This window comes from Triturus cristatus, chromosome 5_1, assembly GCF_964204655.1.
Source record: "Triturus cristatus chromosome 5_1, aTriCri1.1, whole genome shotgun sequence".
Taxonomy (NCBI): domain Eukaryota; kingdom Metazoa; phylum Chordata; class Amphibia; order Caudata; family Salamandridae; genus Triturus; species Triturus cristatus.
The window spans coordinates 125161534-125184786 of record NC_140587.1 but is presented as its reverse complement, the minus strand read 5'-3'; the positions used below and the strand labels follow the sequence as shown (position 1 = coordinate 125184786).

The 23253-nt window shown below is 48.7% G+C and overlaps 1 protein-coding gene across 1 annotated transcript in view; it reads left to right on the top strand.

Annotated features, from left to right (window-relative positions):
* Positions 1 to 11641: 11641 nt before the first annotated feature.
* LOC146830356 (uncharacterized) overlaps positions 11642 to 23253 on the top strand; it is a 993685-nt gene continuing 982073 nt past the window's right edge. The window contains exon 1 of the mRNA XM_085603721.1: positions 11642 to 11746. The gene's annotated coding sequence lies outside the window, so the exon portion shown is untranslated. The remainder of the gene's footprint in view (positions 11747 to 23253) is intronic.

Genomic DNA, 23253 nt, shown 5'->3' with positions numbered 1-23253 from the left:
TTTTTGAACAGGTGAGCTCAGTGCTAGTTTAAAACCAGTGTAAGTGGCGGACAGTGCAATTTTAAAAACAAAGTCAAATACATTATAGCCTCTGAAAGCCTCAAAGCTGTCTTAATAATTAGCACCAACCAATCGCTGGTGCAATGCCAAGCAATCTGTGCCCATTCTTTTCTAAACTGGGCATCATCTAAAAAAATGCGAGGGGCGTTGGTAACCAGGAGACCCTTGGGTGCTATGTTGTTTCTAAGGTATTCAGTAAGAATAGTGCCGTGAAGGATGGTGCGTATGCGCCCTCTTTTCTGTTCGCTGAGTTTATCCCACTCTGTTGTCTGTGAGATTGTCTGAGCAATCGAGGGATCAGAGAAGAGTGAGGGGTCTGCCAGTAAGGCATCACCTCCTCGTTAGAGTACGAAAGACCAAGATTCTCCATGCTACTGAAAGGAAAGAGTCGCTTATCGTGATAGGGCAAAGTGTGTACCCTCGCAGCTGTGCGCTGCAAATATCAATACAACAAGGGGAGGGTGAGGGAGAGAAACACTCTTGTTCCCCCTGGAAACTTAAATAAACAACGAAAGAGTGAGTAAGGGAGAGGACAACAGCTTGGGCAAAAACCAAAGGAGTTTGTTAAAAGAACGATTTCGAATGCAAATACATCTTATCACCACACAACCCTTTTTCATCTAACATATCTCTTTGGAAAAGATACATTGATGATATGTTAATCTTTTGGCAAGGTTCTGAACAAGCTCTTCTGGAGTTTTTTGAGTGGATAATCACCTGTGATCCACACCTTAAGTTCACGCATGCTCATGATGAGCGAGAGATGATCTTTCTGGACGTAGTAATCACCAAAGTAGGTAACTCCCTACAGACCAGAACCCACTACAAACCGACGGCGAAGAACAACCTGCTTAATTTTTCAAGCTACCATCCGCGCCCATTGAGAGAGAATATTCCCTTTGGTCAATACCTACACCTACGGCGCAACTGCAGTGAAGTGTCTACCTTCAAGAATCAAGCACAAGAACTCACTGCGAAGCTGAAAGACCGTGGCTATCCGGACAAAATCCTCAAAAAAAGTAACATGAGAGCCCGCAACCAAAATAGGGACGCCCTCCTTGTAGTTAATGCGAGAGGTGATCAGGACACCATTCCCCTCACATGCGTGACTACCTACAACGCAGCGTCGAACGCAGTCAGTAAATCCATCAAAAAACATTGGAAGATCTTGGAGTGCAACAACCATAATTGGGAAAAACCCTTAGTCTCATACAAAAGAGCAAGAAGCATCAAGGATACACTTGTACATACCCGCCCGAGAATACAAGAGATAAGGCAGGACCAATCCGTACTTGATACGTGGGGCCTTCCCCCAGTGGTTGGGCACTATCCTTGTAGTTCATGCAGCGTTTGTCATCTGACTTCCGCCTCTAAACACCTAGAGCTTGAACCAAACAAACAATGGATACAGAAAATGCACACCAACTGCAACTCCACAGATTTGATCTATTTAATAACTTGCCCTTGCGGACTAAGATATGTTGGCATGACAAGTAGAAAAATCAAACAACGCATCTGTGAACACCGCAGTACCATCCGCTGTCGCAAAGTGAGCACGAAACTCACAGAACACTTTCTACTGAAGAACCATACCACGAATGACCTAAGATGGACAGTCATTGAGAAACTCAACTCTGGACCAAACACCCACCAGTCTCTTTTTGAGAAAGAACAATGCTGGATTTACCGTTTATCCACACACCAATCAGGATTGAATGATAACATTCCTTGGAGTACAGTACTGAAGCGTTGAACTGCTAAGTGAGTGGCCTTTTAGCCTCTGATAAGCTGAATCTGACTAAGTGCAGTTTATTGTCTAATACACTCTGACAATATGGTACGTCGTAAAGGGGACTAAGCGCCTAACGTTCTTGCCCTTTTGTTTCCCCCCATTCTGTCGGGTATTTTAGTCACCTTGATAGCGATGTAAACAGAGGACATTGAGTTCACTGTCTTTTTAGGACAATTGCACAACATATGAGTACACCGTTCAGGAACAGTTATTTAGCCTTCTAACATAGCCTGTCACACTGGCAATTATGAGACGAGGTCTCCATACTGTTGTCCTCATATTTTCGCATGTACTTAAAATTGGTTCTGTCGGTCTAAAGTTCGATTTGTCAATAGTTTACTTTTAGTCCACGCCCCCACCCCTGACGTCACACGCACGTATTGGGCATCACATGACCGGCTTCACGGACTATTTACTTCCGTGTTCACTCAGTACCCATTAACATCCGGGCCGAGCAGGACTGAATCAGGTGGACAGCGGGAGTGTGCGAGCATGGAAGTAAGTTCGGGGCACCCCTCCTCTTCAGGAGCTTTTGGAATAGGGTCTCTCAGCCCAACTAGACATATTAACTCCTTTTTGTCATTATTCCAGATACTATAGCTCACTACCCCCCTCTCGGACCCACGACGCTAGTCGTACATTGCATACGAGTAAGCGGACCATTTCATCTCCATGCTACTGTTTTAGAATACTTCAGTTATGCATGCTTTGGAGCATCGACGCCTAGCAACAACCACGGGCGCCGTAATATCAGCATGCAAGACACTCTCACGAGTCAGCTTTAGTCACAGCGGCTAATAGCCACCACATAGGCACAATTTTCGCCGGATTTACAGTTTAGTGTTAACTGATGCAGGCACTATATAGATGCCGAGCGCACTAAATAAAACACCTCGGGTGTTTTATAGGCACATTCTAGACGAGCATTGCTCGCACCCGGGCAGTAGTGGCTGAATTTGCTATACACACCCACTCCCGCTCCACAGCACGGGATTACCATATTGTTTGTTCACCCATTTCACCAAGGAGAGAAATATCCAGTTTATGTGTATTTGTCTGTTTTTTCTTCCTTACAGATTTTATTAGCCCTGGAATAGCAAGGAGGCTTATCGGTAGAACCGTAAGTTTTACCACTTTCATTCCACTGGTTAGGGTGCGCCTTAGCGTGCGCATACCGCCGTGGTTTGCAATCTGGTCCTGAGGAATGCTTAGCCAAATTGGCTTGATAAGCTGAAACATGTCGACCATTTTCCTTTCACTGATCTAAATCGGACTGACTTTGGTTATCCTAATCAAGCAGTCCCAGTCCGTCTCACTTGTTTTAATGGTGCTTGGTTTACCTGGATTAAATTGGTTATAGGTTAAAACCAAAAGCCTTTTAAATTCACACCCACCCTACCATCAAAAACCAGCTCCGCTGTAAATCAGGTGTCGCAGCACACCAGGGAGGCACTCGGCCACCTTGGTGGGAACCCGATGATGAAGCATGTCACCAACCAGGTGAGGGTTCTTTTAACAAACTCCTTTGGTTTTTGCCCAAGCTGTTGTCCTCTCCCTTACTCACTCTTTCGTTGTTTATTTACATAATTATGTGACCATAAATGTGTCTTTTATTTGATCATGTAGTAATTCTGAAACTTTACATATGAAGCATAGTTTGTATTTTGGGCTTTGTTGTTAGTTGTAGAAGGATTGTGCTACATATGAATCCCAAAGTGAATAAAAGCCAATCGTTGTTTTAAAAATTGAGATTTTTTTTTTTTCCTAGTTGACAATTATCATGTCCTCCAAAAGGTAGTTTGAGTAGCTCACCGCTAAGTCACTTTTTCATTTGGTTTGAAGACGGGTGCGTAAGGGAGATGTTTTTGCTTGACTTGTTATGGGTACCCTGAACCCCTCTGCCCTTGTTGGACTGTCCCTGAGGGTCTCTCAAATGAAGCATATTTTGTTTTTTTGTCATGACAGTACTGCTGAGCCCGTTTGTTATTTTGAGGAAGTACAGGGATACCGCAGCAGTGCAAAAAAAAAGAAGGCGAATCTGGAGTGCTGCAAGTCCAGGGTTATTGTCCAGAAAAGGGGCATATGTTCCCATGTGGGTTGGGCTTGGTCCTGTGCCTAACTCGATGCTGTATACTGCTGAAGGCTGTGTATGGCAGGGGGTTGGCCACACACAGGTGTTTGTGCGGGCCAGGCCCCTTGGCTAACCCTATGCTGAGCATTACCTGAGGCCATGCATGGCAGGGAGTTGGCAGCCCACAATGTGTTGGTTACCCGTAGGAGTTGTACATAGGTCTTAGCTGCACAGAGTAGGTCTATTCAGGTCTAGTAATAAATTATTACTTTACATTTAAAAAAACAAAGAAATTCACTGAAAAGGAGGAGGTTAAAATGATGTTATAGTTAGGTGAAAATGTCAGCTAAACTGTTACATTTAACAATCAAAAGCAAAACACTAAAATTCACCAATTGTAGTTAACAGAAGTAACTATAACTTGTGCTCTCACAATTTTCGGATTATTAGCTCCCATATTATATCACTCATGACATTCTCTATGATAACATTGATAACATCATACTGTGGATGGTGGGGGTGATTAGTACCATGAGATGATAGTGGAAGATCTCGATATTCTAAGGAGACTAGGCAAAGGGAGTTATGGACGTAACTCCACACAAAACGATTGGAAGGACATTAACGCACTGGAAAACAATGAGTCTCTCATTCCCAAGGCATCTGACAAAGGTGGCAACATTGTGATGGTATTAGAAAATGTATCTACTGGAAGCTTATTGCAAGTTAAGAAATACTGACCATTCCTTATTGTTAAGGGAATGGAAATAGAGTATCATACACTACTGAATACATGTTTAAATGATGGCTTGCTTGACTTGGAAGAATATCAATACTTGTGGATTGATGACTCTAAATTAGTAACGATATGCTTTTTTCCAAAAGTACATAAGGACCCTAATAGACTACACGGAAGGTCGATTGCGAGCTCCATAGGAACTCTGTTAGAGAATGCATCTGGTTTCCTTGATTTATTTATCCACTCATATGTTGTTGACTTCTCTTCGTCCATCAAAGACACTACTGAATTCATGAGGAAGTTTAATGCATTTTCTTGGAAGACTAACTACATCATGTTAACTCTTTATGTACAGTCATAATGTACATTTATAAAACATCATCATGGTATCGCTACCTTCAATTACTTTCTCAGGGATAGACCATTAGAGCATTTAGAACATACCCGGATGATGGTCCAGATGATTGAATATTGCCTCACCCATAATGCCTTTCTTTTTAAGTTCAAGCCTAGTGTTGCAGCGCATGCGCTGCTCACTTTGAGAGGCATGCAGTATTCAGTATAGCGTGGAAGCTCCGCCCACTCTCCGCCCCTCTTTTTCATTGGCTTAGGTCCTAAATGCTGCCTTCCAATTAGTTTTAGGCTTGTTAGTCCCTCCTCATGACGAGCATGCCGTCATTTGTATCCTTCCATGGCTACTGGCCCCTTTACTTCGAGTGTTGCACTGTATGTTTTTTTTATATTGTGAGCACTATGTTCTTCCTGTGCTCTCCCTCCCGCAGTCCGTGCCTTCTTGGACCCCCCTCCTCCCGTTGTTCTTGCCTTCTCACCCGCCCGTTTGCAGTACAATAGGTCTTATGTATATGCGAGTCCTATTGCATTGCAAATGCTTGTTTAATTTAATTACTATGGTGCCCGGTTCAAGTATATAGTGCATGTTTACGCACTGCTTGTTATTTATTTATTCTTGCTCTCTTATGACAGTGCCCCTGCTTCCACTGTCGGCGCGATGGGTCCACAGACACTGCATGCTTTCCCTTTAAAGAGCATGCGTTGCACCTCAGCCTGGAAACATAGCTTTTCCTTCCTGTTCTCCTTTCCCCCTGTTGATGAAAAGGAGCCCCACAGCCAGCAGCAATCACACGTCTCTCCCGTAACCTCCTCCCAGCTCAGCCTTCAGCGAGAGCAAGCCTGACTGAGCCCCCTTCCCATGCCTGCCCCGCCAGCACTGAGCCAGGCAGAGCAGGCACTCCATCTCCCCATGCTCAGACAACCAATGTAGGGCCGGAGAGGGGTAGCTGGAAAGAACAGCTGCAGCCCTTCTCTGCCTCCGGAGACCGCTTCTCTGCTCTCTTGCCACTAATCCCCCTTTCCTGGTTTCTGCCTGGCCAGGCTAGTCGTGTGCAGCTTTACCCAGCCCCCACTCGCTGCTCCGACAGCTAATCTCATGTAAGTTCCAACCAGCCCCACTTTTAATCATGTCTTCTGCAGCCCGCTCCCCCGCTGTGGAATTCTCTAATTTCTTTAATTTCTTTTTGCGTTTTTTAACTAGATCCAGGGGCATCAATGCAGTAATATAATGTGCCTAGTTATTTTAATGAGGCAAAAGGCGTGCAATCGGGCAAGGGGAGTGGGTTTGCCCAGCTGAATTTCCTAGTACACGAGAACGCACATACACCTTCCTGCGGAGGGAAGAAGGGACTTTTAAACTTACACTTTCAAGCATCAGTAGCAGGGATTACATGGGAGTAAAGTAAAGATCCAGTAATTGTAGGGATGCTTGTAACTAGAAGCTCTCATTATCCTGGGTTTTCAAAGCAACTCAAACATAAAAAACAGCCTACCCACAGACTTCGAGAAGGAAACGTAGTTCTGTTGCCTGTAAATATTTTTGGATGGGAATGCAGGTGTGCCCTATGGAAAAAGATCATCTCAAGTAAATGTCTCGTGGCTTTTTTAAACATTAAAATTGTATTCCCCAGGGATATTTTCATATTCTGCTGCTTCTGAAAGAAGTGCGCTGGTGATTAAGGACCTCTTGCAGTATAGTTGTATAATAATTACTTATTGCATACAGTAGTGGACCAGTTAAATGTCTCGACGTCAAAATGACACCAGTGCCAACAAAGTCCTAGCACCATTTGTACTGTTCAGGGATAAACAGCTGTTTTTTCTTTTTTTTTTCCTCATACAGCCAAATCACTAGATGGGATTCCTCTGACCTCCTACCCGAAGACAGGAGAAGAGCTTTACCCTCTAGATCGCACCATTACCTTATCCTACTCCCCTTCACATATCAGTGGAGGCCCTTGGGTGTTATTAGGGAAATTAGATCCAATGGTGTACAGGCTTAATCATAGGAATCAAGTTTACTGCTCAATCCAATTCGATAGAGCCATCCAAACTTTACTTTTACTTTGTTGATCACATGCCATATCTGATTTGGAAGTATAAATAATGTTTTTCAAACAATCAGCGAATATCGGAGGATGTTCAAACTTCCAGACCCTACAGATCTCTCTTCTTGCCAGTATTATAACATAAAGTACAAAATTGGATTCCATAGAATTCACATGATAATTTTTCATTAGACCAAAGAAGATCAGGCTGAGACTTACTTCTATCGATTTTTCCAACATAGCTTCCAAGAATTTACAAACCTCCATCCAGTAAGTTTTAATTCTTATACATTCCATAAATATGTGTATATCATCTGCCTCTGGATACTTACACCTTGGACAGCAATAGGTTTTCCCCGTTACCTTAGTTAACTTTAGTGGAGACCAATACACTCGATACATAGTATACAGATGATTTCTTCTCAATGCAGCTGGTTTAACTGTGGCCTGTAGCATAACAAAAGAATCACACCATAATTTATATAAATCCAATTCATTGTCTCCAAACTCTTTTCCCCATGCTCTTATAACTGCGGATTCCCCTTCAACCTCTCCTTCCAACAGAGCTCCATACCAGAAGGAGACTTCCTTTTTCCATATACCTGTCCTAGTAATGAAATCCGCCTTACAGTTTACCTCCTCCTCCCCCTCATGCCAATCCTGTGACATCCACCAGGATGAAATCTGGTAAAACTTAAATTTTGAGAGGGTTCCTTGGGTTAGCCTGTCAAAAGCCTCCCAACTCATTAATTTGCCATCTTCTTGCATATCGCCCCAAAATGTTATGCCCCCTATTTTTAGGGGCAAGCTCAATTGATCTTGTAGACACTCAGGTGTTCCAGGAGAATCCCAGATGGGGGCTTTTTGCGCATAATATGGAATTCTCATTCTGCTACTTATATGTTTCCAATTCTTTAAGGCTGCCCTCAGAATCTTCAGTCTAACTTTTAAAAAATCTTTGGATGTCCATATTTAAATAAAAAGAATTCCTGAGCTTGTGGTATGTCCTTTAGCAGGGCCTGGAATAATAGTCCTGAAGAGGATGAGTTTGTTTTATTGGCCAGCATCCTAAAATTTTTAAATTGAAAAGAGTAGCAATATGTGAGTAGGTCTGGTAATGCCAACCCACCCACTGCAAGACCTTTTCTAAGTTTTTTCCAGGCTATTCTAGGACTCTTGGATGCCCAAATAAAAGTACCTATTCTTCCCTGTAACTTAGCTATATTCTCAGTCTTAAATACCAATGGGATTGAGTTAAATAAAAAAGTAATTTTTGGCAATATAATCATTTCCACAAGATTAACTCTCCCATAAATATTAAGAGGGAGGTTCGACCAACGTGTAAGTAAGCTATTTACCTCCTTAAAGACCCTCTTCCAATTTACATTTGGAATATCCTCGAGCTTCTGTACTAACTGGACCCCTAGATACCTCATATGACTTCTCACCCCCAGACTTCCTTTCACTTGGTTCCACTCCATTATTTCAGTTTTTCCTTTATTGCTTTTATACCCTGAAACTTCACCATATCTTTCGGCCTTCTCAATTAACTGAGGAAGGGCCTCTGTTGGATTTGTAGTGTAGAGAAGCAAATCGTCTGCATATAGGGCCAGCTTCAATTTCATATCTCCCATTATAAATGGATGTATACCAGGATCCATCCTAAGCCAGCTGACAAATGGCTCAATATATAGGTTAAACAAGAGTGGTGATGAGGGACACCCATGCCTTGTACCCCTAGAGATGTTAAACCAACCGGTCAAAACACCATTGACCAGTACTCTAGCTTTAGGGGCCGAGTAAAGATTTCTAACTGCCTGAACAAAATTATTAGGGAAACCAAATTTTATTAGAGTTTCCCAGAGATATACCCAGTTGACCTGGTCAAAAGCTTTTGCAACATCTATAGCTACTATCGTCAGAGATACCCTCTTTACTGCTGCCATATCAATGGCCCCCATTACCTGGAAAGTAAGCTCGTTTAATTGTCTCCCTGGTATAAAACTTCTCTGATCGGGGTGAACTATAGTTTTTATAACCTTCGCCACTCTAGCTGCTAATATACCTGTAAAAATCTTGTAGTCTGAGTTTAGTAGAGATATTGGTCTATATGACTCAATGGACTGCGGATCTTTATTAGGTTTTAAAATTAAAGTCACCGTAGCTTCCATCCAAGAATTTGGAATATCTTCCCCTTTAGCATATATTTTATTAAACAACTCTTTTAAGACTGGTACTACAATATCTAAAATAGTTAGAAAAAACTCAATTGGGAGTCCATCCGGGCCTGCAGCTTTTCCCCTGACCATTTTTTTGCATTGTGCTCTAATTTCCTCCTCTGTTATAATCTTCTGCAAAAATAACCTATATTCTTCAGTCAATTGAGGGAGAGTAGTCAGTTTTAACCACTCCTGGACCACCCCTTGTCCTTGTTCAATATCCTCTTTATATAAATCTTTCATAAAGGTTCTCGCCTCCTCTTGAATTTTTTCATCCTCACTTATTACATTTCGCGAGCCTCTTTGAATTAATTGTTTTATTAAATTTCTAGTTCTATCTGCTCTTGCTTTCCAGGCCAACAGAGGACCACATTTCTCACCATATGAGAAATGCTGCAGCTTGCTAACTTTCCATCTTTCAGAGAGCTTCCTATCAAGATTTGCTTGGTATTTCGCCTGCAATTTTTCCAGCTCTTTCTCTAAACTTGGCGCTGTATCCTCATTCTCAATAGATGCTTTCTGTACTTCTGTCTCTTTCTTTTTTATCTTACTTATCCTGTCTGCATCCTCCATTTTCATAGTCCTCTTTCTCCCAACTGACATAGATATAAAAATCCCTCTTATATAAGCCTTAAAGGCCTCCCATACAGTCTGAACCTTAGCTGTACTGTTATTAAATTTGAAATAATCTTTTGTTTTATTCCGAATCTTCTCAGTAACTTCATTATCAAGTAACATAGTCCTATCTAGAGTCCACCTTCTTTGTACTTCTCTTTGCTTGAACTCGCATAATAATGCTACAGCTGAGTGATCTGAAAGAATAGCTGGAATATGGTATATCTCCTTGGCCTCTGAAAGCAATACCTGGTCAATAAGGAAGAAATCTATTCTTGAGTGATGATTATACTTTTTGCTATAAAAAGACAAATCTTTGATTTCTCAGTTTTTGGTTCTCCATACATCAACTAAGTTAAAGTTTTTGGGCCCGATTCACAGAACAAACTTAAGACAAAATCCTAAACTTAGTACCATTTTGGTATTCACAGAATGCACTTACTACTTCTGGTATTCACAGAATGAACTTACTACTTTTGCGATTCACAGAATAAACTTACTACTTTTGCTATTCACAGAATGGATTTAAGACTACTAACTTTACGTCCGCACTCGGGCCGGAAATTCCGGCCCGGAGGCGGAGCTTCCGGCCCGGAGGCGGGGCTTCCGGCCCGGAGGCGGAGCTTCCGGCCCAGAGGTGGAGATTTTAAATCTCCGCCACTGGCCGGAATCCCCACCTCCGGGCCGGAAGCTCCGCCTCTGGCCGGGAAGCTCCGCCTCTGGGCCGGAAGCCCCGCCTCCGGGCCGGAAGCTCCGCCTCCGGGCCGGAATTTCCGGCCCGAGTGCGGACGTAAAGTTAGTAGTCTTAAATCCATTTTGTGAATAGCAAAAGTAGTAAGTTTATTCTGTGAATCGCAAAAGTAGTAAGTTCATTCTGTGAATACCAGAAGTAGTAAGTGCATTCTGTGAATACCAAAATGGTACTAAGTTTAGGATTTTGTCTTAAGTTTGTTCTGTGAATCGGGCCCGCAGATTATATTTTTAACAGAAAAGAGGTCTTAGGTGGACTACTATATCTAGCTTTAGACGTCCGATCCAATTCTCTATTTAGGACCAGGTTGAAATCCCCCCCTATTATTATCGGTATTGAGGTACTCAACAAGCTAGCCTCAAGTTTCAAGAGCGCCCCAGGGTTATCCTGATTCAGGCCGTAATATACAGCACATTTAAGGGGTGCACCCTCAACTGATTAGGTGGCAACCAACCATCTCCCGGACTGGTCTGATTCTTGTTTTACTACCTTTATTCCAACGTTACTTCTAATGATTAAAGCGACTCCCCTAGTACTTCCCCTTTGATTAGAACAAAGCACCTCTTGGACCCATCTCGCCTTACTAAGCTCTTGTTTACATTCCTGGGATTCTAGGTGTGTCTCCTCTAAAAAGCAGAGGTGGGCCTCACTATCCTTTAAAAACTCCATTACCCTAGCCCTTTTTTTCCTATTCCTTAACCCATTAACATTCCATGTTATCATCTTAACTTTATTAAACCACCCAGTGCCCCCCCACTACCACCCATGAGGAACCCCCCTTCTACCCCTTTGGCGATTGTACCGCCTTTAGGGACCCTCTGCTTATGCTGCGAAGCATTGTTCCATATCATGCTCGCCTGAAAAAAAAGAGGAAGAGAATAGTCATTATCGTTCCCTTTTTTCTTTTTTCTTTTCCCTTTCCTTTTCCTTCCTTCTCTCCTTCCTCCGAAAAGTCCGCTAACCACAGTTGTCGTGTCCTTTTCCTCTTACTTCAGATGCCGTCATGTCTTTATCATCACCAACTGCAAGCTTAATAACTACAGGGGAAAATGCGCCGCCGTCCCTGTCACAGCATCCCTTGTAACTCGTCGCCAAATGTAGTAAGTATCCACGCAGGTAAGTTGAATGATTTACTTCTTTATTGGTTAAAACCATAGACGCATCTTCAGCTTGTCAGTTATAGCATCACACTGACCAGAAGTCCCTTGTCAACATTCTAAGGTAGACTTCACTCCAACATTCCACGACTGTACCATAGTGGGGAAAAGGGGAGGGGTGGGTGGAACATACCAAGGGAGGAAGTTACAACAAGGTATAAAGAGTGGTACGACAGAAAATGGGGGGCGCGGGAAAGACCTTTCAGCGAGGGACAAAGTGTGGTTATCAGGAAACCCGTGGTCCTAGGGGGCAAAGAGGACAGGTACTACGCCCCAGGGAAAATAAGAGAGGTCAAAAGAAATGTGGTCATCTTGGAAGATGGGAAAAAGTGGAGTATGGACCGGGTGGCCATAGGTCCGAGGGAGACAGACCAAGAGGGAGACAGCAGGTCTCAGGTCCAGAGTTCCAGAGCAGAAGCGGCTCAAGAGGGAAGGGAACTAAGGCACCGCAATCCCCCAAGTTGACACAAAGAATTTCAAATGGGTTGAATAGTATTAAAGCATATATCTGTTGGTTGCATTGTATGTTAGGAGTTCACATACGGGCATGCACACCTCTGCCCAGGAATTAACCCCAATGTTGCTGAATGTTACAGTATCTCTTCCTTAAGGAGGGAGATGTGTTATAAGTTGTCACATGGTACATTCCGGCCACCCCCCTTATCCTACTGTACATTGGTAACGCTTATAATGTTGACAGGAAGGCAGCCTTGGAATGTTGACGAGGCTGTCTTCACTAGAGTACTGTTTGCCAGCAAGCAGAGGATGCAGTTTACCTTATGACCTATTAAAGTATACAAAGGAAATTATAGTGGTGTACTTACTTCATTAGCTTTCCAAACTTAAGGTACATTGACAAGCCTTTATTAAAGTCCAGAAATCAACCTCCCCTCCAGCTTTAACAGCCAGCCCAGCATCACCACCTGGACACCAGTCACCACCAAAGACACCACCAAGACCATCAAGAGCACCCACTCTGGAGCTCCCACGGACCTCTGCCCGCCTCACACCTTCCACCGAGCTGGCGCTGCTATTGCCCCCGAACTACGCCACACTATCAACTCCACCTTCGAATCCGGCATCTTACCTGACAACTCGAAGCAGGCTTTGGTCAAGACCCTCCTCAAAAAATCCTCAGCTGACCCGACGGACCTGAAAAACGACTGGCCTATCTCTCTCCTTCCCTTTGCAGCCAAATTCACAGAGAAATTCGTCAACGCTCAGCTGACCACCTTCATCGAAGAGATCGGCATCCTCGACTCCCCCCCGGATTCTGCAGCTATCACAGCATCGAGACCGCCCTCCTCGCGAGGGGGGCGTGGCTAGCGAGCCACAATGGCGGACGTGATCTAGTAGAGCTCCGCTATCCTTTCCCCGAATTATCCTGTAAATGACGATCCTGAGGTGCAGCCGTTTTCCCAAATGCCGGTGGCAAGGTGCTGCGGGGCGACGGGGATGCCGGTGAAGCTCTGAAGAGCCGTGGCGGCGGAAAACGAGCTGCGGAGCATCAGAGTCGCCTGGCCCGGAGAGCAGCGAGAGGTGGTAAATCGGGAGGGCCACGGGGCTCGCCCTCCGGAGATTTGGCGGCCGGAGATAGCTGCGGAACGGCGGCGGCTGCTGTGAGACGGCGAGCGGCTGGCAGAGGAGATCTCCCCCCGGATACGGATGACGCGGCGTGGATGTGGTGGAGGAGGCTGCGGACGCACTGACAGTGAGGCGCTGAGGGCGCTGCACAGCGCCCTGGGACACACTGCGGCTGTGGGGGGTGCAAGGAGACTTGAAAATTGGCCCCTGAGAGCGGTGCGTCTGGGTGCTGCGACCTGCGGTGGCGATTGGCGACGTATGCCCGCTGGGGGCTGAACAAACCCCGCGCAATTGAGGACTGTCGAGAGCCGAACACATCGGGCTGGTGCTGGAGGCGGCAAGGAGACGCGGGACCCGGGTGATGGCGGCCATCTTGCGACCTGCCCGCCACGACTACACACCGCAAGGCGACACGGACTGAGACGCTGAGGAGGTGACTCCATCGTGACGGGTGAGGTGGTGGCTGGCCCTTTCGCCGCGAGAGAAGGATCGGGTGGGGGCGCCCCCTGCGAGTGCCAGCTAAGTGCGGTGTAGACAGTGAGACTGAGTGGGGAGTGCGTGGACCTTTGCACCGCGGGACACACAAAGAAGTGGGCCCTCCGCCACTGCGCCTCAGGTTGGAGGAGGGAGTCAGCGAGGAATGCTGGGGAGCAGGAGGGCTGCTGTTGTCCTGGTGTGGCGCCGCGAGTGCTGGGTCCGCGACGGGAGCTGCTGCAGGCGGTTGGGGGACCGGCACCGGCGCCTGCAGTGAAGAGAGGTCGGCGGAGGGCGAGGATACACCTGGAGATCCGCCCCGTGGGGGGTGTCAGTGCCACTGACTGGGGAGTTCCTGCCTGGCTGCGGCCTGCTGCCACCGGGGTGGGGTTGCCTTGTGCGTACTGAGGTGTGCTGCCCCATCTGGCTCCTGTAGGGTGCAAGACCGAGGACACTGACCGGGGAGTCTGGATGGTGGTCCCCGAACGAGGAGGCAGTGTCGTGGGGCACAGGTGGGGACTGGCCGGTTTCTGGACCCTTTCGCGGACTCCACTGGTGGACTCTGCCTAAGGCTGGACGCATGTGGCGATTCCTGTGAAGACGGACCTGGTGGGCCTTCACTGAGGGCGCTGGCTAAGCGAACATCAACTGCAGTCCGACGGCTGTTATCCTGGGGCGGTTGGTAGGAGGACGTCGCGAGTGCATCTAGTCTTCTGGTGACTGGGGGCGGATGCCCACGGCGCAGCAACTAGTGATGGGCCGCATGCGCGCCAGGCTGCAACAGGGCCCGCAGCAGGCGCCAACCTCTGATCGCGCCCGCCATCAAGAAGGGATGGAGGAGGGACCAACATCATCCGCGGCACTGGCGGTCAAGATGGACTCTGTGATGGCTGCAGTGGAGAGAATAGGGACAACTTTGGAGCACACCAGGACGTCACTGGAGAATCGCATCGATAAAGTCACATCCGACTGTACGCTCCTTCATGCGGATCACCGCAGACTGGCGGACAAGGTTGCCACCCAGGGGCAGACACTGACGGAGCTGCAGCCGGTCACTCGCAGTTACGCTGCTGCTCTACAAGACATGTTGGATCGTATCCACGCCCTAGAAGACAGGGCGGAAGATGCAGAAGGGCGCTCCCGTCGCAATAAAGTTCGCGCCGTGGGCCTGCCGGAGGGAGAGGAAGGGCGGAATCCAGAGCAATACGTGGAGGACTGGCTGCGCGCAGTCATGCCGCCCGGGAAGCTGTCAACCCACTTTGCGGTGGAAAGAGCTCATCGTGTGCCTGACCAAAAGCCACCACCGGGAGCCCGGCCGCGTCCATTCCTGTTCAGGCTGCTGAACTACAGAGACAGGGACGCCATTCTCAGGGAGGTCCATAATATGAATGGTCTTTCGGTGAGCGGCAGTCAAGTGATGCTTTTCCCGGACTACACCGCGCTGGTGCAGCTTCGCAGAAGTAATTACATGGCAGTGAAACGCCAACTTCGCGAGCTGGTGCTGCCGTACTCACTGCAGTTCCCTGCTAAATTGCGTGTGGTGGATAAAGGGAAGACTCATTATTTTGACTCCCCAGCGGAGGTCTGGAACTGGCTGGAGGAGAAGGGACTATGGACGGGGCCGAGGCCGGCCGACCCGGAAGACGGAGCCCGCCCCAGTAGGAGAGACGGGTGTCGTAAACGACGTAGAACACTATGCGAGATGCCGGTGCGGCCAGCGGCTCCAACGCCGGAGAAAATGCGACAGGAGCGTCAAAATGTGCTGCAGGCGGTCACGACACTGGCCAGTCCGAGTCAGGTAGACTCATCGGATCAGGAGGAACGATCCGAGGTGCTGGTGAGCGGGTCAACATCACCGTCGACCTCCCACTCTGAGGCTTTCGGTGGGCCGGTGGTTACCCCACAGACTGCGGATGGTATCCTGGGCTGAGAAATGGCCTGAGGACTATTGATCGTGCAAGTATCTCGAGGTTGGCTGCTGTACGTGGGTGGGGAAGAGGGAGAGTCTGGGCCCTGGAACTGGCCTAGTGGACCTACCGATCTGGGAGAGGGAACAGTTGCGATCACAGCTGCTTGATCATGTTGGGCCTTCCCAAGGGGGAACAGTAGACGGGAGCGGTTCCCGGGGGCTTTGCCGGTACCTCACTAGTCACAGCGCTCACCACTGGGTAACACTCCTCAGATGCGCACCACGCTCGGACGGCACACGGGAACAGAGCAGGCGAGCTTTCATTCACACGCTACTTCCCCCAAGTCACACCCTGACCTAGTTTTTACCCGCGTAGGATTACGTAAGTTTGGACGGGCACACTTGTGCGATTCGCCCCAGCCGTTAAGTAATTGTTATTGTTATGTTGATTTTGTTACCTCAGATCACAGCTCCCTTCCTTCACTACAGCGCAAGCCAGCTGTCACCGGCCCCGAGCCCGGTCTCCCCCGTCACAACGCAGCTGCGACATGACACGTGATAACATTATTACGTGAAACATACGGGGCATGCACACTCCCACGCGGAGGTATTCCATTTTCCCCTACTTACAGCGACACTCAGCCGTCATCGCACTATTACAAGAGACTCACATGACACAGCCCGAGTTAGAGAAGTTGCGAAGGCGCTGGAGAGGCCAGGTGTATGGCACAGTGTATTCGGCACACGCCAGGGGCACCCTTGTGTGGGTCAGAGCGGGCGTTCCGTTTGTTAGCGAAGACGTGTCTATGGACACGGAGGGTCGGTACACGCTGGTACGGGGAAAGCTGAATGGCCAATCTATACTACTGGCTTCAATCTATGCCCCGAACGTTGACCAAATACCCTTCCTCGCACGACTGTCGCTGGCATTGACGCCACACGCTGGACTCCCCTGGCTGATTGGAGGGGACTTTAACTCCGTCCTGGATGTGCATCTAGATAGGTCGTTCCCTCCGCTCCGTGCGACGTCCGCTGCTTCCACGGCCCGCGCGTTAGTCGACTGGCTTTCACAGTGGGGGGTGCTAGATATCTGGTGTACCTTGTGCCCTGCAGATCGAATTTATTCATATTACTCCCCTACACATGACCTACACGTGCAGTTAGATAGGATAGTGGGATCGCCGGCGCTGCTGCCACTAGTGGCGAATGCAGAATACCTGGGGCGCACGCACTCTGATTATAACCCCCTGCGGCTTCAACTTAGCTGGGAGGCGGGTCGTCCTCCCATACCCACGTGGCGACTCCAGCCTACGGCACTGGAGGATCCGGAATTTCGCTCTTCAGTGGAAAACGCGCTCCTCTCCTATTACGAACTCAATGAGGATACGGCGAGCGACGCGCGGGTGGAATGGGATGTGCTTAAAGTAGTGATTCAAGGTCATTGTTTAGGAACCCCATGGAATATGCGGAGACAGCTAGCGGGGTCACTTACCCGCCTCGAATCCCGGCTGCTGCAGCACGAGCGGGAAGGGTAGGGGGGCGGTGCCCAAGCACAGCAGAGGGAGAGCTTAGGTGCACCCAACGGGAGATTCACAGGGTCCTGGCAGACCACTATACACAGCTGTATCATGCGCAAGGTCACTGCTCGGGAGATGATCTCGAGCGGTTTATTGGACAGGCGCAACTGCCTATGGTCACTACAGAACAGGTGGAGGCCCTCAACTGTCCCCTTACATTTGAAGAGATAGGGGACGCCATATCCTCCATGGCATCGGGAAAACTCCGGGCCCAGACGGGCTGCCTACGGAGTTCTATAAAACTTACCGAGAACATCTAGTGCCGCACCTCCTCAAGGTATACAGGGTGGCAGTTGAGGCGGGCGCGCTACCTCCCTCGATGTGCGAGGCATATTTGGTGTCTCTGCCCAAGCCGGAACGGGACCCTACGGACCTAGGCTCTTACCGCCCGCTAGCGCTCCTTAACACTGACTGCAAGATCCTAGCCAAGGTGTTGGCGGATCGTTTGGCGCCAGTGGTTTCACACTTAGTCCATAAAGACCAAAATGGGTTTGTGCCAAAGCGCAGTACGTCCTTGAATCTGAGGAGATTTTTTAGGGTGGCGGCAGACAGTACACAGGAGTGGCCCAGGGCGGGCTGCCTAATACTTGATCTGGAAAAGGCATTTGATTGCCTGGATTGGCGGTATCTCTCAGCGCTTCTGCTGAGGTTCGACCTTGGTTTGGGGTTCCTGCAAATGGTGGGTCTCCTCTACAAGGATCCTACTGTGCAGGTGCGTCTGGGACCGTATATATCCGAAGCCATACCGATCTGCAAGGGAACCCGGCAGGGATGCCCACTGTCGCCGCTCCTGTTCGCTCTGGCAATGGAGCCCCTGGCAGCGACTATAAGAGAGCGGATGGGGGCTGGCATACCACTGGGGGATGCGGTTCCCCAGGTGTCACTCTATGCAGACGAACTGTTGGTGTACGTACGGGACGTCGATGACATTCCACCTCAGCTGGCCTACATTCTGCGTGATTTTGCTGCCCTCTCGGGACTCCGGGTGAACGCTAGCAAATCTTGCCTCTACGCGTTCGGCGAGGGGCGACAGTACCCTGGATATATCTTAAATGGCACCAGAGTACAGTGGAGGGGGGACACCTTCAGATATCTGGGACTCGCATTTACCGCCACTCGGCAGACTTACTAGATGGCAATCTGGGCAGGACCTTCACGGCCATTAAATCCCAGGTACGCTTCTGGAACTCGCTTCCGCTCACGGTCACAGGTATAGTGGCACTATCCAAAATGGTGATCCTCCCGCGGCTTCTATACTATTTCACTAACCTACCTCTTTACATCCCAGCAGCCTTCTTTACTAAGTTGTCGCAGCTCCTTAGGGACTTCATCTGGGGGAATAGTCGACACAGGATGTCCCTTAAGAAACTATACCTCCCCACGACCAGGGAGGCTTGGCTGTACCCTGTTTTGAGCATTATTACCTAGCGGCCCAGCTGCAGTGGATAGCGCATTGGTTCGTGGATAGGGGTCGCGAGGACACTGCGTCCATGGGCCCGCCGTACACACTTGAACAATTGTTGGTGCTCTTCCATCCGGCCTCCAGGAGTGCTATCCCAGCCCCGCTCCTCCTTGCAGTGGCGTATCGCTGTTTCCGCAGGAGCCTATTCCTTACTCGGCACGTGCTCCCGTATGCGCCGGCGCTGCCGTTGGAGGGCGCCCCCAGTGGGATGGGGCCGCTTACCTCCCTTACACTCACACAGTGGCGTGAGGCAGATATTCAGACTTTAGGAGACCTGTACCGAGACGGAGCGCTCCTATCGTGTGACTTGCTTGTGGAGGAGGGGGGACTACCACCCGGACAATTCCTGACTTATCACTCCTTAGTTAGGACTTTGGTTGCTCGGTGGGGAGACATGTCCATGGAGCCCAGCCAGCACCTTACTATACAGTACTTACACGTCATGGGACGGGGCTGCCATCTGATTCGGTGGTTTGCGGCATCACTGAGGACGCACAAGGCGATTACCCTAGAGCCGCTTAGGCACAAATGGGAAGTGGACCTGGGGAGGCAACTTACGGATAAAGACTGGGAACGCATACTGAAAGGTCCGGTGCGTATACCTAGAAACATGCGCCTCCGGCAGATACAATTATTCGTTATACATAGGGCATATCTCACTCCCACGGTCCTTAACAGTTACTTCCGTCACATGGACGCCAGGTGTCCTAGGTGTGCTGAATTGGGAGCCGATCTCATACACATGCTGTGGGGCTGCTGCAAATTACATTCCTACTGGCGTACAATTCATGACTCCTTACACACTATTACGGGACGGGAGGTATCATTTGACTGGGTGGTCTACCTACTGCATCACTTTCGCAGGACACAGACAACTAAGGTGACGTCCAGGTTTCTGGATTTAGGGCTCGTGGTCGCAAAGCGCCTCATAACCAGGAGGTGGAAGGCGCAGGACCTGCCTCATCCGCAGGCGTGGAGGCACTCGCTTGCTGCTTGGGCCGGGGCGGAGGGAGCTGCCATTAGACGGGAGGAGACACTAGGGTTGAGGAAGATGCCCATAGCTGCGCAGTGGGAAGAGCTACTTCTGGCGCTCAGGCATGCTGAGGAGGGAGATGGGAGGGATGAGCAGGCATGGGGGGGGTTGTCGCCATGACGGACAACAGGAGATCAGTTGGAGTGATCTCGTAGGGTTCCACACACAACCTGCACCTAAATTGACCGATGAGGGAATACGCCTCTAAACACGCGATTATGTACCGTAGTTTACTCCCTACATACCATCGGGGGAGAGGGGGACCACACGGGGGGCAGGGGCAGCGATAGGAATAATGGAGCTGGTCTACTTGTGAGGTGGTTGAGGTTTGTTATGTTGGTTTTATTATTGTTTCTGGGAAGTAGCCATGGATTTGGCCGAGGGACTCAACGGGGTCTCCTGATGTGCTCATGCGGGGGAGTGCATGGCTGCACATATTAATGTTTAAGAGCTGTGCCTCATTAGGGGTTCAGTGCAATGGGGTGGAGTTTCCATGCTGTGACCCAACTACGTTTCTATTATGTACGTTACGTAATGCTGTATCAATAAGGGAACTCGTATGTCAGTGAACTGAATTCCTGTACTTGTGTTTTGAAAAATTAATAAAAACAGATGATAAAAAAAAAAAAAAAATCGAGACCGCCCTCCTCGCTTCCACCGATGACATCTGCATGCTACTCAACCAGGGCCACACCGCGGCCCTCATCCTGCTAGACATCTCCGCGGGCATACGGGGAACCGCCTTTGACTGGATCCGCTCCTTTCTCAACGGCAGAACCCAAAGGATCAGACTCCCACCCTTCTTCTCCGAACCCACAGACATCAACTGCGGAGTACCCCAGGGATCATCGCTCAGCTCCACGCTCTTCAACATCTACATGGCCCCACTTGCCGCCATCGTCAGACACCATGGGCTCAGCATAGTATCCTATGCCGACGACACCTAGCTCATCCTCTCCCTCACGAAGAACCCCATACACACCAGACTCAGCTTCCAGGAAGGGATGGAAGACGTTGCCGCCTGGATGAGCAACAGCTGCCTAAGGCTCAACTCGGAGAAGACAGATGTCAAGTCATTGGACCCTCCCCCACCACTTGTGGCAACAGCTTGTGGCCCTCCGCCCTCGGAACCCCACCCACCATCATGGACCACGCCGGTAACCTCAGCATCATCCTAGACTCCTCCCTCTCCATGACTCGCCAGAATAACGCTGTTTCCTCGACCTGTTTCAACTCCCTCTACATCCCCTGCAAGACCTTCAATTAGATCCCCCCTGAAGCCAGAAAGACCATCTCCCACGTGCTCATAACTAGCAGACTGGACTACGGAAACGCCCTCTACACAGGAATCCACAAATCTCTGCTACACAAACTCCAGACCATCCAGCACACCGCAGCCAGACTCGTCCTCGGCACCCCACGACATGATCACCCACGCCTACAAATCCCTTCACAACATCGGACCCAAATACCTCAATGAAAGACTCTCTTTCCATGTACCCATAAGAAACCTCTGCTCCGTCAACCTCACCCTAGCAGAGACCCCCCACATTCGCAGAACCAGAGCAGGTGGAAGGGCCTTCTCCTACGTCACATCCAAGGCCTGGAACGAGCTCCCAGTCAACATCAGACGCTCCCCTACCCTGCACACCTTCAGGAAAAGCCTCAAGACCTGGCTTTTCAACTGACCCGGAGCTGCACCAGCGCCTTGAGACCCTCACGGGTGAGTAGTGTGTTTAAAAGCCCCTGATTGATTGATTGATTGATTAAAGTCAATCATAGCGAGTCCTCATTAAAATATCTTAGTTAATTAACCCATCCATGACATAATATGTATCAACGTTTTGTAGCCTGATCTAGTTTAGACTCACGCTCTTTCATCCCATAAGTTTATCTTTCAGCAATCAATAATAAATGTGCAATTGAAAAACATTACTAAACCTTGTTTTCAGTTTGATGAATGAAAACGATAATCATAGTAGAATGACTTTATCAACAATCACCACATTTAGTTTCATAGAAGCAAAAAATACCAATATATGAATCAGATAACTTGTATATAGCACTTTCCAAAATTAAATAATTTCCATTTATACCAGCAGTTGTGACCCTTCCCCTCTCCCAGTCACCCGAGTTACAGATTCCAAATGCACTGTTAACTCCGAGTTGCTTGAATACATCCCATTCCAAGTTTTGGGGCAATAACATCGGAATGGGCATTTCTTCACCGAGTCTTGCAGGTTACTTCCCAGCTGTACACCTGGATGCTTTCCTTGCTTCCTTGCACCTCATTTTTAGGTCTCGCCTGAGACAGCGCTTTAGCGCTGCTCTCGCGAGAGCTTTTGTTACAGGGGGATCTGGAAGTGCAAACGAGTGCTTTTCAGACCTCCAAATACAGTGCATGTGCGCCGGGCGCGCGCACACCATTTGGCAGCCTGAAAAGCACTACGTGATCACTTTCACTCACGGCCGCTTTGATGTCCTCAGTGAGCCGCGCGTCCACTGAGGACATCAAAGCGGCCGCGCACACCATTTTCTCCCCGTCCATTCCCCTCTTTCCTACCCTGTCCCAGTTAGCACCCTCTCTCCCCATCATGAGCCTCTGTCCCGCCTGTTTCCATTCGACCCCCTTATTGCTTAAGCTTGGAAGCGCTCTACATATATTTGCACTTTTCATCCCACACAGACGTGCTTGCATCCTCCTCCCCCGCCACCCGGGCTCGTGCCCCGTTATTCGCCTCGTACAACTTCCCGGGGGCTTGTGACTCCCTTCCAGCCCCAGCCGCGCTGACCTTCTTATAACCATGTCACATCAACATTGTATTTAGTTAGCATTTGGTTTTTTTCAGCAGCGTAAACCGACCCAGTCATAATAACTTGTTTCGGCACATTCACAACAAATCTTTCCGTTTCTAAACGCTGTAGTTGACCTAGTGAAAAGAAACTAGACACCCTGTCGTTGGGTGTTGCGTAGTGGGCTGAACAATTTAGAAAACAGTGTGTTGTTCCACTCTCTGTGACACTCACAAAATACGTGCTAGCCAGGCATGTGGTAGGAATCACGAACAAACACTTTCTTCCTTTGATTTTCTCTGCACCCGTCTCCCATTGGCAAAACATGTAGGACTCGCCAGTAACGCTGTTTGGCATGTATATAACATATTTTAGTGCTTGTGTTTCCCAAAGTCGAGGGTAATATGCTGCATGGGCTACACACTTATAAGGTCCCAAAGGGAGACCTATCGACAGACAAGCGCTTCCTGTGATTACAGGAGATCAAACCAGACTCCATGCTGCGTTTATGGCCTCCACACCCCGCTCTGGCAGGAAGGGGAGCCTGCCAAAACTGCAGCCAGCCTTCATCTCTGGGGTGGGGTGAAGGGAATGTGAAGCTATCAGCTGCTCCATCTG